Raw genomic sequence first — 294 nt, 5'->3', positions numbered from 1 at the left:
GCAAATTAAAAAGAAGAATTATTAAATTTTTTTTTTTTATTTTGCAAGAGCAGCTGGATATTGCACATTTTCATTAGCCACCTTCAGAATTTTTATATGAAGTTGCTTATACTAATTTGAAGTAATTTTGTTATTTGTTTCATGGAATTTCTAAATTCTTTTAGTCTTTTGGTGAGCTATGTTCTCTACCATTTTTGCAAGACAGTAATTTTCTTCTGATGTGTCCAAATCCATCTCAAGGAATATTAGCGGAAAATTTCTTATAAATTCACGTGCTGGATTTTAGGGTTATAT

This window comes from Aptenodytes forsteri, unplaced genomic scaffold (assembly GCF_000699145.1).
Source record: "Aptenodytes forsteri isolate BGI_AS27 unplaced genomic scaffold, ASM69914v1 Scaffold94, whole genome shotgun sequence".
Lineage (NCBI taxonomy): Eukaryota > Metazoa > Chordata > Aves > Sphenisciformes > Spheniscidae > Aptenodytes > Aptenodytes forsteri.
This window is presented reverse-complemented; position numbering follows the sequence as displayed.